This window comes from Phymastichus coffea, unplaced genomic scaffold, assembly GCF_024137745.1.
Source record: "Phymastichus coffea isolate CEN01 unplaced genomic scaffold, Cenicafe_Pcof_1.1 PCOF00053, whole genome shotgun sequence".
Classification (NCBI taxonomy): Eukaryota; Metazoa; Arthropoda; class Insecta; order Hymenoptera; family Eulophidae; genus Phymastichus; species Phymastichus coffea.
In genome coordinates this window covers 851,504-867,035 of record NW_026706864.1, presented here as the reverse complement: position 1 = coordinate 867,035, position 15,532 = coordinate 851,504, and the positions used below count along the sequence as shown (strand labels likewise).

General features: G+C 38.4%; 1 protein-coding gene across 1 annotated transcript in view; it reads right to left on the bottom strand.

Moving 5' to 3' along the window:
• The window catches only part of LOC131665635 (acetylcholinesterase-like), a 53,577-nt gene that overhangs the window by 18,813 nt on the left and 19,232 nt on the right, over positions 1-15,532 (bottom strand). Inside the window, exon 2 of the mRNA XM_058937670.1 lies at positions 8,062-8,293. The gene's annotated coding sequence lies outside the window, so the exon portion shown is untranslated. The remainder of the gene's footprint in view (positions 1-8,061; positions 8,294-15,532) is intronic.

The window sequence follows — 15,532 nt, the reverse complement described above, 5'->3', positions numbered from 1 at the left end:
GTGTCTGTCGATAGGACAAAATAAAAAGACGTGTGCCAGAAATTCTTGTCTCTCTCTCTCTCTCTCTCTCTCTCTCTCTCTCACTTTTTTCTCTCTCTCGATTCTCTTTCAATTCGCCAGGTGCACGAATCAAAGCGAACGTTGTTTTAGTCGTTGCGTCTCTTCTCTCTCTCTTTCTCTCTCTCTTTATTTCGTCTCGATTGGATTCCTCGCGCACACTGCGTTTGTATCCGGAAGTATAATGCACCCTTTTCTCACGCGGCCGGGCACTTCGTTAATTGAATCACTATTGCACTGCCTTTCGAAATAAATACGCATATAAGACTTTTCTCGTTATTGCTGATTTGTTCTGATCTTATTATTAGCTGCAGTCACTAAGTGTATTAATATTGTCAACTCAGTTGTTATTATTGTAAATCAGTTATACAATCTCATCAATTTTACATTCAAAATATTCCGTGCGTATGCGCATTGACTAAGTTGTTCGAAGTCTTATCTCACTCGATAGAGTAAGTTTCATTTCAAATTAAGATAGGCCGTAAAATGGGAACGTAATCTAAAACGTATCAGTGAGGAATGATCTTTTTCGACAGTTTATGGTTTATTCCAGTTTGAGATCAATTCTGATGAAAAATTTTATATAACTTTTTGGAGATTTGCCTTATCAAAGAAAAACAGTCTTTGAACAGTTTAAATTTTAAAGCCCTATACATAGATCTTCAAATTGTGCATTTAAAAATACGTTGAACTGAAAATTGGAATATCTTAGTAGAGAGCTCTTTCTTAAAATAAAAAAATCTATCAACATCGTTAGTATCGAAATTGCAGTAAAAAACAAATTAGCATCAACTATATATAGCGCATGATCATAAACTTGGAGAGCGAGAGAGAGAGAGAGAGAAGTGTAACAGCGAGAAGCATTAAACAAGCCAAGTTTTGCTGACAGAACACGAAGTCGAGAGCTCGAAGCCACGGCGTTTCCTACACAGCTGTCCATGCACCCGACAGTAATTAACATCACCGGTGTACGTGTCACAATACAAACGCGTTTTCCGCGCTGATGAAGCAGGATTAAACGTCTCGCTAGGCATTAACGCTTCTTTTCCTTTTTCTTCTTTCTTTTCCACTCGTTCGTCTGTTCACGTGTAGCTTTTCTCTTTCACTGCTTTTTCATTTACCTACTTTACGCGTCTCGAACATACGTTCATTTTTGACCGATTACTGCCAAAAGTCCTCTTCTTATGGATGACTTTGGTGCTAAGATAGCGAAAGTGAAAAAGAACAAGTTTTTGGTGGTATGTCACAAAATTAAAATCCATTCAAAATAAACGTAAAGTATTAAGTATCTTCAGAAATATTGTCATTATGCCTTGCATTAAACCCACATTCAACAAGTACAGGAAGGTTGATAGGTTGATACGATACCGAAAGTCAATAATAATTTCTATGAATCTCGCGACGAGTCCAGGTAATGTTGTACCGCTGCCCATTCTTCAATTAATCAGTTATACAGAACACAACTCGATAATAACGATAAAGAAAGAAATAAAAACAGTTGCGGCATACGTAATCCACGCGTCGTTATGTAAGAAAGAAGTACGTGTAACATGGCCATTTCCATTCGTGAGCGAAATGTTGCTCACTCAATTATTCGCGGGCGAAACTCGGCGCCGATTGAATCCAAGAGGGAGAGTACGAAGAAAGAAGAAAAAAAAGTGGGCAGACACGTGCGCTCGCGAGAAAAAAAAGGGACACGTGATCGATACAGCTAACGCGTATTTATACGAGCTCGCTCTCTTCGGAGAGAGAGAGAGAGAGAGAGTAGGGCTTTGCTTTCTTCCTTCCTTCCCGGAGATTCACTCTCCTGTTTGTCTTGTATACCCCCCGTCGAGCAAGGATTCTCTTGTATTTTTTCCTCGCGTTCGCGCCTAAGGTTCTCCCTCGCGAGCCTTTGGGGAAATTTTCCTTTTCTCTCTCTCTCTCTCTCTCTCTCTCTCTCTTTTCATGCCTGGATATATTGATTTTGAAATTTGGCCTGGGATCGTGCGAGCGAGAAAGTTTCTGCTCTCTTGGGTCGGAGTATATTTTTTTTGTGATAAATTGGTTGGACGCGTACGAGCGCAACGAATGATTTGATTTGATTTGATTTGATTTGATGGTTTTTCGTATAGCTATAATTAAAAAGTCAACTTCTTTCGCTGTGATTCAAATCAAACTTAATTTTGTTTAATATGATAATAATTGAAAATTAGTTAAGAAATGCAATATTGGAAAGTTGAATAAATGGAGTGGCATGACCAGAAAACCCGTTAGCCGAACAAAACGAATGCAATATCGCGCACATTCACCGCGTTGACGACTTTTTTACTTTTTTACTCCATTGCAGCTTGAAAGGAGCGCAGAGCAAAGAGGCCATTGTTGGCGCTCAATTGACACACACGAGTAATTCCATCAAGTTACAATTACATCATGCAATCTGAAAAATCGATTCGCCAGCAGGTAAATTTGCATCGAGCGAAAAGAAACTTGGCTCATCCGCTCTGCAATATTAATGTCGTCGGTTTGCATATCGAATTTGTTCTTCTTATTGTTAGTCCTGATGCGCACATCTTTGTCGCTCTTCTGTTTTTTGCGCGTATAATTGGCACCGCGGGTTGTCACGGAGAGTACAAAGTCCTCGTTCTTTCTTTCCTTCTCTCACCCTCGTCCGTATTTTCCACATCGTTTCCGTCCCTCGCCTTATTATTCCAATGCTCGATATACTGCAACACTCAATCCATTACTTTTCGTGTGTTTCTCCGAGACTTTTCCTCCTTCCATCTTTCACTTTTTCGTGTTTACGACCTTGGCCACGTATGAGATTTTTTTATATTGGTAAAATGAATATCTGGCGGACAGGTATGAATGATTACAGGGGTTTGTCATATCTAATGTATATATTATTTTCCAGTTTGAGAGTTACGTATATTTTATACAAAAATAGTTCAAAAATTTGACGACAACAATACGTGGACATGTTCAGTGAAATTTTTATTCTCCAAAAAGCAAAGTTTCGACAATTTTTATCTAACGTTTGGACGCTCGAGGACATTGTTTTTCTAGTGCACGTTCTTTGTAATACATATTCATCAAATTTCTTCAAATGTTTTACCAACGAGTTTAAGTTTTACAAAACGATATTTAAGAAAAATGATTTTCGATAGAACTATTTATTGAAAAAACACCAAGTAAAATATTCTACAGCAGAAAAAGATTTATAACAGTAAGGATTGAATTAGTTTCGGCTTTTCATATTCTTTCCTTGATTATTTGACATTCCAAACCCGTATTTCTTTTTAAATTGATATATCTAAAAACACAGCAGTTTTTAATGTGAGATCATATTTGAACTATGGCATAACGAATACTTTCTTCGATCGAAATTTCCAAGGAAGAGCAGTAAAGGGTGGTTTCATTTATCCAACCTCTAAAAAGGCATTATTAATTAAAGCAAGAATTAGCCTTGTCAGAAGACTAAAATTTTTCGCAAGCGGTGCTCAAATTAAACGGCTAATTAACCAATTTCCATCTTACAAAACCGTATCTCGTTCACAAAGACAGGGAGAGAGAGAGAGAGAGAGAGAGAGAGAGAGAGAGAGAGAGAGAGAGAGAGAGAGAGAAAGAGAGAGAGAGGAAAAAGAAGTTTAAAGGCTTCAAGGTAGGCCAATAAAAACGTAAGCACGAGAATTGTGTGGCGGCTCGCTTTGGTTTGTCGTGAATTTATTAACGAATTTATTAGATCCCACCCCAGGAGAGGCAATATATTGCTCGAGCTCGTTTTCTTTATAGCAGCAGCAGCCGGCGACGACGACGAGAGAAAATGACTCCACCAAAGCTGCTGGCTGTGTGCGCGTGTGTGTGCGCGAGAGAATGAAAATAAGTCGTCCCTGTGAGTTTCAGAGTAGAAAAGTTTTGGTTCGGTCGATCGCTTGGCGAAAAATTGATTCTGTGCGTGTTTCTTTTTTATCAGTTTGCGACGACGACGACGACGACGACGTCGACGGAATACTGAGCCAGAGGACGATGAAGCTGTATTGAAAAGTTTTTCTCGCTTTCTCAATTGCACGGCCAGAGCTACGTGAGACTTTTCAAAAACCTTATTTTTTCTTCAACTTTTACAAGCTCGATGATTATATTGGATTCCAAATGCTATTTCTCGTGCTTGCGCGCACCGACCGACTTTGTTATTGTTACTGTACCAAATTATACAAGGTGATATTTTTTTACTTGAAATTGAGTAGAGATTATTATTCAGATTGAGTGGTTATTCGGAGTCAAACATTTTTTACGTAAATAGAGTAAATCATTACTGAAAGAAGCCAATAAATTGCTTAATTTGCTTTAAATGATAAACAAATACTATTCAAAATGAGATTTTTATAGTCTTTTTTATTACTTACATCACTTAATTTTATAAAAATTTGTTACAGTGAAGTTAATATTGATTTGTTAGAAATTCAAAAATTACAACACTGAGGCTGCACTCCAGTATATGAAACAATAGATTTAAATAAACATTTTTTATGAATTGTTATTTTTGTTGAGCTTGTATTTTGAAAACTTGTAGCACTATTATCACAGCTATTGCTGGAGAGAATCGAAACTTTTTTTACCTATCCAAATGAAAGTAGGATACTCGTATAAGCTAATTCCTCAGCATCAGAATGATGAATGAAAAAAATCATACGAGAATCCACGGGAAACGAGTTGAAAAAGTTTTTCAATTAAACTTCTATTTTAGCACGCGTATGAATGATGAATAGAGAGAGAGAGAGAGAGAGAGAGAGAGAGAGAGAGAGAGAGAGAGAGAGAGAGATGTATATAGAGAATGAAAAAAGAGTGAAGAATACAATGGATGAGAGAGTATGAAGCAGAGGCACATTGCCCAGACAATGTAAAAATATGGAAAACTACGTACTGCATTTTGTCGTTAAAAAAGAACAAACAGTTTATATATATATATATTAGTGTTATATATGTATATATTAGTGTATACGTGAATTTTTCTTGGTCGTTCACCGAGCAGTGTTGAATTACGTGAAAGATTGTAATGAACTCGAAAAATACAAAAAATTCGAGTCGCAAAATATTTTTATTAGGGCAAAATTTTCAGGTGTTTACTCTATAAACAAGAAATACCGCGAGACGCAGACGAGCAGTGTAATTTGAAAGAAACACAATGTAATCCTAGTTGGATCGTAACAAGCGCTTCTAAACAACATCCCTTGAAACACAGTGCAAGAAAGTGCAGCCTCGTAAACGACGCACTCGCAGTCAATGGACAATCGCGTGCTCGCGTGTGTGTGTACGTATGTCAATCGCCGTGAGGCGCGTATGCAACGCGGCACGTCAACTTCCGCGCGAGCAAACACACGCAAACACACACACGCACACGCACACACAGGATGCTGGGGTTAAATTATTTGCACCGCCGCGCTGTCGACTAGCTCGCGCGACTGTTTGCTAAAGCTGCAACAGCTGACGAGCGAGCAAGGGAGACCAAGACGCTTGTATAAACGTGAATGCAAGCCTTGTGTTTAATGAGTTACTCGAAATTTTACTACGTCGCGGCCTTTGATCGATACGCGGTCACGAGTTCACTGTTGATTATGCGCAGTTTCTATGTGGCTTGATTGGTTTTGTTCTCGACTCTATACTTTGAACGACAAACGTGCCAAATGCGCGTTACCTTCGGCAATGGAATTCGATTATAGTCAGACGGTAAGCGCATTCGGGTGGAGTTGTACCTATAAAAATGCGTTTCGTCGTACAATATTGTTTCCTTATAAAACCAGTAACGAAAATTAAAATAATAAATGGATTTATTCAAATCAAAGCGAGCTTGCGCAAAGAGAGAGAGAGAGAGAGAGAGAGAGAGAGAGAGAGAGAGAGAGAGAGAGAGAGAGAGAGAGAGAGAGAGATGAACGTTGCTCCAATATTCCAGCTGAAAAAATGTCGAAACGCAAATCCAACATCGTGGGGCGGAAAAAAAACACTTATTAAAAAGCAATTCCGAATGAGGGAATGCACCTTTCTTTTTTTGCGTTTGCGCGCGCGCGGCACAGAGCGCGGTGATTGGCAAGAGCGAAAAAAGTGAGAACAACACGTACGCGCGAGCTTTATTTTATTTGCCAAGGCCGACGCGATGTAGAATATTTACCGTATAGCGATGGAAGAGAAAAATATGTGCGAGTGTACTCGCTTTTTCTACGTGCTTGGTGGCTTATTGCCGATGAAAACAGTGTTTATTTTAGCCGAGTGAAGCGATGTTTAATTTAACCATTTGTCATCATTTGAAATGGCTTTCGGATGCGATCGACAAAACAATACGCGCTCGATGAATTTCAATCAACAAAGAACGCGAACGAGCCGCAGAATCAAACGCGTAAACGCGAATAGTTAAGCTAAACAGGTGAAATTGCAGGTACTTGGAAACGTTATAGCAATTTCCAGCGACGACGTCGATCTCTCGACAATTAGTTGGGTAAATGAGGGGCCATAAAAAATGCAAATACAGTGAAGTTCGGCGCGCATCTTGCCGGAGCCTCCCCTGGGCATATATGCCTCGTAAATTGCGCGTAGCGAAACCGCCACGTGCATCACTGCGTTAATATTCATGCGCTTCCCTCTCTCTCTCTCTCTCGCGTGCGTGCTTTTCTTCTTTCTCTCGTGTCCCAGCGCGCTTTCGCCTGGTATCACATTTCCAGAAGGTTTTATGACGCCGACCACTATTTTTTCTTTTTCTTTTTTTATGATATTGCAGCAATCATTTTCCACGATAGACTCTCGCGCATGAATAAAGCGAAACCTCGCGGTGGAGGCAATTTTTCTCGAAATTAAATTATTATCTCGCCAAAGTGGAGGGTTAGCCGAGTTGCGCAAACGGACGGTTCAGAACTTTTACCCCACATCGCGATATATTACGGCCGTTGCAATTGAATTACGTTCATTGTGCATCGTGTATTCATATCTCATTCCTCTTCGATGCCGTGATTTTTAATGGAAAATCATTTTCTCACAAAGGAATACTTTCCGGACTTGCTTAATTAATTAACGCGCACCGCTTAGCGAATGCGTCAAAGCGAGTCGATTCCTAATTAAGCATTCGACGTTCGACCGATAATTGTTCGCTGACGTGTGAACGACGAACAATTTCCCAATCAGCATTCGCCCAAATCTTTATGAAATATATCACATTCAACGAGAACGATTTTCACTGTTCGAGTCGCAATAAATTGTTTGAATCAAACGAGCTCCGGGCTTCCAAAGATAACTATGATAAAGATAATATTGAATCTTATAATATTTTCGTAACGCTGCCCGTATTCTCGTACTAAAAAAAACAATCTCAAACTCAAGATCCCGACGAAGAGAAAAAAAACAATTAAAGCGGCAGATTGCAAAGTTCGTACGCGCAAATCGTGCAGGTGTAGCTAATTAAGTTTCTTCCCTCGCCGTCATACTTCACGTTGCGCACACGCGGTAAGATAGGAAGGAAGGAACGAATGAAAGAGATAACGCTATTCGACCACGTGCAGGCACAACAATGCCAAGCCGTCGCGCGCTCTTTTTTTTCCACCTCGCGTTGTTTGCCGTTTCGTCGACAGGATTTTCTTTTTTATTTAGCAGAGGAAAAAGATGTAGAAGACGGATTATTATGGAAAAGCGTATAACGAAAATATAATGGCTAGATGTTGACGCTTTCTTGGTATCGTAGCAGAGCAAGCTGAGCGTAAAAATGTCGCCGTGACTTAAGAATTAATTCGTTTTTAATTCTTTGAAATATATCATTTTGGGGGAAAAAATCGAACGGAATGCAGCCCGACGAATCAGAAGTCAATTGAAGCAATTCCAGCTAAAATAATACGCCGATGTGGAAAAGTAAATTGTATGCAGTTGCTTAACGATATTTTAAATGTAACCAGCGATCGTTTCACGCACGACGAGCAACACAACGACTGCTGCCGAGAGAAAGAATCCGCGATCTCGTTAAAATTCGAATGAAGGAATAGAGCGACTTACAGTTTTGCAAGCTGAGGGTAGGCTGATCGTTCGAGGGCAATCGAGGAGACGAAGAAGCTCGCCGCGGTGACGACAGCAGCTGCAGCGTCGAGGTCACGTTGGAAGGGACGAGGCTGGATGCCTCCGGCTTCTTCGTCGTTCTCTTACGAGATGCTGCTGATCCGTATTTGCGGCCCTTATTTTTCAATATATTACGCCTACATTTCTCGTCCACCCCTCATCTTGAATTGGCCTGCAAACAGTTTCACCAAACTATATGTCTAATTGCATTTAAAGTGGATTCTTATTTCACGATAACAAACAAAAAGTAGCCATGATTGAAAACGAACGATTTAAAAAAAATAGGTTATAAAATGTACATAAAAAACGAAAAACTAATGAAAGAAAATCAATTCGCCCGACGTTCACACTTCGAAAAGATACCTACCCACCAATGAAACTCAATGATAAATATATTTCGCAAAGCGATCAATTGAAATACAAATTACTGCTTGATAAAGTTGTATTGAAATCAGTCTGGACCTATGGCAATCAATTATGGGGTGCTGCTTCGAACTTGAATATTGAAATCTTAGAAAGATTTAAATCGAAAGTCCTATGTAATATCGTACTGGCCACATGGTTCATCTCAAATGAAATCAGGTTACGACAGTAAAATAAGAAAGTAAAAACTTTTAGATAAAATACATTATCAGACTTTAGAAACACTCCAATAAACATATTAGCGAATTTCTCATGACATCCACCAAAATCAGGCTCAAAAAAATAAACTAATAAATGCATAAATAAATCAAAACCCAATCGTAACATGTACACTTTGTAAGAAAGACAGATCAGTCACTGGAGTATTCTGCTTATTTCATGTGCACATATATATCAATAACATTTACTTATTGTCTCAAAATATGTTAGATTGATTGTCAATAAACTTGGAATAACACCAAAAAATATAATTGAAAAGGCGGACAGATTCAATGTCAAAATACCCCATGCAGATTAACCGAGGATTTTATTTGGATGCACGAGAGTTTATCCGTGGTGCTGTAATGCCGTAAGCATTCAAGAAACACAGCGTTCGGGAAAAAACCACAGTCTCTCTTCCAAATCTATCGCTATGAGCGGCACATTTTATCGATGATCGAGCAACGAGCGAGCAAAATTTTATCTCGAAATAATTTTCATATCACCGCAATCGACCTTGTCATTTATTTTTTTTTTCTTACGCCAACGCTCACGCGTACCGGTAATGGACTCTGAATGTGTTTCGTATCGATTAGCCATTAGCGCTATTTATTATTCGGCATGATGAATTAATACCGGTGACCAGTCGCGCGCACACTCGCTATTTATTATTTTCTAATCATGTCGGCTTTTACTGGTGATTGATCGATCAAATGCTGCCGACGAAAATTCGGAAAAATTAAATGTTAATCAAGGTTGATCGAGGAACGTTGACAATAAATTAATGTTGTTTTTCTCGCTTTTTGTTTCGGTCAATCTTTATTTCCACCGAGCATGTTAATTCAAAAGATTAGTCCATTTCGTCGACTATGAGAACCTGATATTATTTGGACAACTTTAAATGTCGTGTATAATTAGAACGTCCTTTTTTTACGCTCGACGTTGTCTACTTTATTGGGGAGGGTCATACAGCACATTTGATTATTACGTCAGGAATGTCCCATGAGAATACGTCTATATGTGCGTGTGTGGGTGTTTTCGGACTCTGCCAAGGAAATTTTACATTCTATGACTCTCTCGTGTCGCATATAACGATAATAAAAGCTTGATTTTTTTGTAATTCAGTTCTTTGCCAATGCTTTTTTTTCGAATTTATAGAGTTGAAATTCACTTTTTTTTATATTTATGATTGACATTTTGAATGCATTTTTGGTACTGTTTTTAAAAAGCCGATATTCTACACTTTTTTTCGAAACAGCTTCCGGCAGTGAAAACCGTCGAAATATTCATTTTGACATTGTGTCAAAAAAAGAAAACAGTTTTTTTTACAAGTTAGCAAAAAAAATTCTACCCACTCTTTTCCTAAAAGGATGAAATAATAAGTTTTTTTTTCAATGCTATACAGGCGCACCTCGAAAGAAAAAAAATCGATGGCAGTAGCAGGCGAAAGGTGAAAATTTGATATAGTGGTACTAGCATGAGAGCCTCGAATATCGGAGACGGCAAAAGCCAATAACTCAGAAATTTACAATCTAATAACGTCCCGTTCGGCTCTTTTATCACTGATAAAATGCGAAGTAAAGGTATTTCGTCATTTTAAAAAGTTTATGGATCAACGAATGGCAGATAGATGTAGATGCGGGGTGACTTTTACGACGTACTCTTTTCTCTCTCTCTCTCTCTCTCTTTTTACTTCTAACGGTGTAACGATGTTTCTCCTTTTAACGAAGTCGTAAAAATTTCTCCGGCGACGCTCATTATCCGCGGCCGGCAGCGTCCTCCAGGAATTTTCTAATAAACGCCACCGAAGCGAGCGACGACCCATTTCTTTTACTTGCGGCGGCAGTTATGCCGCAAGGCGCTCGCCAACCACGATGAATTTAAAAATCGTAGCTGCTGTCTCCTACCTTTTTCGTCGAGGCTAGACGATTTATTGTGTTTGCTGGTCTTAAGTATTTTCCAGGGGTTCTTGGATTTTTTAACAATGAGACTTTAATTGTGTACGTTGATAAATGACAAATGAGGAAAACTATGTAAATTAACAACTAATTTTTATTCGAATATTCCAATCATCTAATGCTATGAATGACATTTTACAATAGTAACAAATACGTTTAATAGATCTTTTATTGGGAAAAAAAAAAGTTGAGTCTGTCAATTTTTCATTTCCGCTTAATACTGGAAATTAATCATTCTCACACAAATCATCCTATAAACCCTATCATAAATTCAAACTCGAGCCCCTAAAAAAAATAGCTTATCTTTCAATAACGCGAATCTACGATTTTTCGAAAATCTACAACATACACTACGTCTATACATAGTATGAGCATCGGCGGAGTAGCTTGAACCGATGAATCGCGCGAAAAAAAATTGTCAGCGCCCGGCGTGGGGTAAAAAAAAAAGAGTAGTGGAGTAGTGCACGCACACAGCCCGTAACACAGTGACAAACGCGTTGACCTAGAGACGTCGCCGCACCGCGGTTCTCTCGCGTGTTCACCGACCATCCATAAAACGCGCCTGCCTGCCTGCCTGCCTGCATTTTTGGCTCTCTACACAGATTTTCAAGCCGCAAAGCGTGTCGAATCGCACGATTTCGTTTCTTTTCTATCTCTTTTTTTCCTTTTATTCCGATTCGGTCTGTTTGCAGAATAACCATGGTGAGTTTTCGTCGGGGTGCTGCGCGACTGCTATCGTTATACTCACTAGCAACTAGTCAAACCAAAGCAAATAGAATAATGTTTAGTTGAAAACTCAAAGATAAAAAGTAGTTACGTGTGTTCAGAATAATCAAAGTAAATTAGCGACTAATTCGATCATCAAGTTACAGACGACATAATCAATAATCATAATTAAGTCGAATTTCAGAGAGAGAAATAGCGAGTCCAGACCAAACACCAAACCGCGGCTACAGCTCTTTTATTCTGCAATTTTTGTAACGCGACACGCGACAAGAGAGACTCCGACGTTGAATCCGACAGAACAACAAATTGAATTTTCAATATTCGAGCTCATAAACTTTTTTTACTCTCAGTTATTTTTCAAATATCTCATGCATTTCAAAGGCTTTTTTTCATACGGCACGCACGCCCGGCCAGTCTTTTGTTTTTTATCAGTTTACATTTTTTCGACGAATATTGTCCGCATCGAGTTTTTTCGTTTTCACTTCCGCATTCGCGAGGATTTCCTTCTTCATTACTTCATTCTGCATGTGAAATCCGGTAAGTATCATATAAAGTAGTTTGACATTTTTTATGCATCGTCAATGCTCAAATACACTGTGAAATGTAGACACAGAATTGAAATCCATGCGTAAGTGAAACAATCAGCACTTATCGTTCTGAGAATGATTTACGTCGCGATAAATTTTTTCGTTTTCCAGATTATGCAGTTATACTTCGTCACAATAAAACTCGTATTTTCAGTAGAACCTCCATGTACGATATTATACGTGAAAATACGGGAGCAAAACATATTTGCGTTTCCAATTATCTCCAAGGCTTTTGAGTCTCTGCTACCAACGGCCTTTCACTAATTATTTCGTGCTGAATACACGTTGAATTTGAAATGTATATACATTATCCATTCACTGATTGCATATTCATACCATTTAAGTAAGTTCATTTAAAAGCATATCATGTGTCCGTTAATGTTTCTATTCTTTCTGTTTTTTTTTTTTTTTTTATTTAAATCGCGAATAAACGTATTATATCAAATATTACAGAACAAATATTATACAAAGATGCGATGTCATTGTGTTCTCTGAATATTGAATTTACGCGGGACGTGCATGATTTTCATGATATTGAACCGTCACATTGGAAGCTCGAATTTCTAGAGCAAAATGTAGTATTACGTTTATGACAATATTCACTATTGATTAATGAGATACATTCATAGTATGGTAAAAAGTAATCAAGGTAATAAATCACGTGTTAGTTTGTACTCATTCGTGTTTTATCGAAAGTTCACGCTAAGACCGAAGAAAAGTTTCGTAGCCACACCGCCGATAGATTCAAATAGGGACATACACGTGTACTGTGAGAAATTCTGAAAGCAAAATAAGGGAAAAACAAAGGATGGCCAAGCGTGCAGGGCGTATGTACGGTCAAGCTTAATCTTGGCGTCGAATTATCGGCGGATAGGCTGTACATAAGCTACATAATCCCGGAGCTGCGTTGTCTGCAGGTAGCCTGAGGCCGACTATCCATCACGAGCCACAACGACGCATATCTCTGCAGTATATATATGCGACACGATTAGGCCGACGATATTGTGTCTCGTCTCTCTCTCTCTCTCTCTCTCTCTCTCTCTCTCTCTCTCTCTCTCTCTCTCTCTCTCTCTCTCTGTATTCGACTATACTGCAACTCTACCGTTTATTTTGATGTGTGGATGTTGCGGGTGAACAAGAAATTTTCATTTTAATGGCTGTTTTCTAATTTAAGAATTAAACACGTTAAAAGTTCTTGAAAAGATTAGCAATATTTCGTGAAATTAGCAACGACTATACTTTTTTCGAAATTTTAATTAACTCTTAAAATGAAGAGTGTATTTTCTCATTTTTTATATTATTTTTTTTAATGAGAAAACACTGCTCTTATTTTTGTAGGATTTTCAAGCTATTTAATATTATTAAGTGGGATAATTAATATGCAGATTAACTGAGATTAATCAATTGTTCGAGGTACTACGAATTTATCGATCGTCTTCTTTCGTCGAATTCCGAAGCAAACCCAGATTTATCTACTCAATACTTTATCAGCAAAGTTGCATTGAATAAAGAATAATTCCATTAAGATCGTCTGGAGTTATTTTAGACCGTGCACGTTGAGAATAATAATTAATTTTACGCTTAACTCGCTTATCGCAGAAAAATAATTATTCTATTTTATACTGCGCGAGCGAGCTATTTCAAACTCGCACCGTGAAAATTTCAGATAGCAAGCATGATAGGTATGCCGTTTTCAATCTCCCGCGCGGGACGCTATATGCTGACGCAGCATGCTCGGCCGTACGATAATGCTACACTTTCTTTTTCCACGCTAGCAAAGAGGAACGGCAATCAGAAACTTGGCGTGATGAGCATAATGATAACGCGGTAAGCGCGCCTCGTTCTCGTGACGACTGGCGCCATTGGCGACTGTAACGAAATCGAGGTGGCGCTGCGCTCCCATACGAGCCATATGTCAAATTGTTTCCTCTATAGGCAGCTTCGGAATTCCACCACTGTGTCTCCCAATTTCGAAATTACTGCCGCTGCGGTCGACTTTGCGATCCCCAATTTCTGCGATACGCTTTAATTTCACCTACATTTTTGACATTCTTTCATGATTATTATACTCTTTTTAAGAACACGGTAATAGAAGGATAACGACGCGGCTTATCACATTCACATTCATCTATATCACAAAGTTCTCCGTATTTTCATATCCGAAAAATATACATGCCAAAAACTAAACTCGCGTGGAAGGTTCATTCTGGTTTTTGGTCTTGTTTCGTTTTTGCCTTTTGTAGCGTGAATATCGCTGCGGTATTTTCAAGCGTGCAGCTTTTTTCAACGCTAGAGCGCACTTGAGAGCTTTAAAGCGAAACAAAACTAGAAAAGCAGAAAAAAACAGAATGGAACGTGACTGTTTGTATGGCTTTTCTCATTCGATGCATATTTACTGATTTCCTTTTTTTTATTTTATTTTGCTTTGACTCGCTAGCAGTTGTTATTCGTGGATATTAACATCTTCATTAATTCTTTTCGGACCGACATTTCTTCATAACGGTTTACTGCTGTTTAATTTTATTGCACTAAAGATTCTTTTTACTTCTTCATGCTAAATGAATATAGTAATAATTGAGAAATAAAACGTCAAACAATTTAGTTGTAATTAGAAGTATCATTTTTTAATGATACTTCTAATTACCATTCACCATGTTTTTTAATGGTTATCAAAAATGCATACGTTTATCGTTTAAATGTAAACGTCATAATAAGTTTAATAATTCAAGTAATTTGGTTTAAAAAGTATCGATCAACTAGTCACTGAAAAAGCGTTGCATAAAATTAAAGAAGATTAATTATATTCAATCCAATCCTATAATAAACAATTACACGATTGAATAATCCTGCCTGTATAAAGTCTTCATAGCAATAGAATAATTGAATATTTATAATTGTAATTTTTGTAATGTTCATAATAGAATGCTGTTGTTTACGTTTTGCTTCATACGTCGATTCCGCATCCTTTGTAAAAGAAATTAAAAGAAAACACACGTGCACACAAAACTCAATCAAATCAAGTTATAAAACCATACGCGTCAAAGAACAAATACTGGCACACTCCTCCAAAACTCAATTATATACCTCGTTGGCAGGGCATCATACTCACACATACGGGCGCATATATATATATATATATATATAAGCAAAACGAAACACACTGAATTAGAAGTACACGCTAAAAGCAAACATCTTCCGTCCCCCACGGTACGCGCAACGTCACGGCGAATGGTCTCGTCATACGAACACACGCGTAGATCCTCCACCCCAAAACTCATCGAGGCGAACAATCATCTCGTTGCCGGGCTTCACTTTGAGGCACGCGGCGCACTAATTAACGCGCAAAGCCTCACCACCCTACAAAAAGATGAAAAAGAAGAAAAATAACGGATATGTATATGCGGAGGGGATGGACCATGGGCGCGGCGCGTGTCCGCAACGTATCTGCAGTAGTTTGCGCATGCCACCTACTCAACACATACACGTATACGTAGCCAAAAAAAAGGAAAAAAAGAAGCT